We start from the raw sequence: 716 nt of genomic DNA, 5'->3' as shown, positions 1-716 counted from the left end.
ACATATATCTATCTATCTATCTATCTATCTATCTATCTATCTATCTATCTATCTATCTATCTATCTATCTATCCATGTCCCCTCTGTGTGCAGCCCTGTGTGGCTAATAAAAGAAAGTTATCTATCCATACATCTCTCTCTATATATATATTTGTAAATATCTATGTGTGTGTGTATACATACATATAAATACAAATATTTATATACGTGTCTGTATATATATATATATGCATACATGCGTGTATATAGTTATATATAAATATACAACTCTCTCTCTCACTATATGTATGAGTGTGTATGTGTATATATGTATATAAATATATGACCCATCACGCCGAAGAAAACCGCTGCCGTGGCAGATACAGGAGTCACGCAAATGGCGCCCGTGCCGGTGGCACGTGAAAGCAGCCATTACACTCTCGGAGTGGTTGGCGTTAGGAAGGGCATCCGGCCGTAGAATCTATGCCAAATTAGACTGGAGTCTGGTGCAGCCTTCCAGCTTCCCAGCACCAGTCAAACCGTCCAACGCATGTCAGCAAGGACCACGGAAGTTATATGACAATGATGACGATGATGATGATGTATATCTATATTTTTATGTATATGTGTTTGTATATATATATGTGTGTCTGTGTGTGTATGAATCCTTATATGTATTTGTATCTATTTATACATGCATACATTCATATATATATATATATATATATATATATATA

The 716-nt window shown here is 35.3% G+C and overlaps 1 protein-coding gene across 1 annotated transcript in view; it reads right to left on the bottom strand.

The window, feature by feature from the left end:
• LOC128249515 (prostatic spermine-binding protein-like) overlaps window positions 1–716 on the bottom strand; it is a 26,711-nt gene that overhangs the window by 23,882 nt on the left and 2,113 nt on the right. The gene's annotated exons all lie outside the window — the stretch shown is intronic.

Source organism: Octopus bimaculoides, chromosome 15, assembly GCF_001194135.2.
Source record: "Octopus bimaculoides isolate UCB-OBI-ISO-001 chromosome 15, ASM119413v2, whole genome shotgun sequence".
Taxonomy (NCBI): Eukaryota; Metazoa; Mollusca; class Cephalopoda; order Octopoda; family Octopodidae; genus Octopus; species Octopus bimaculoides.
This window is presented reverse-complemented; position numbering and strand designations above follow the sequence as displayed.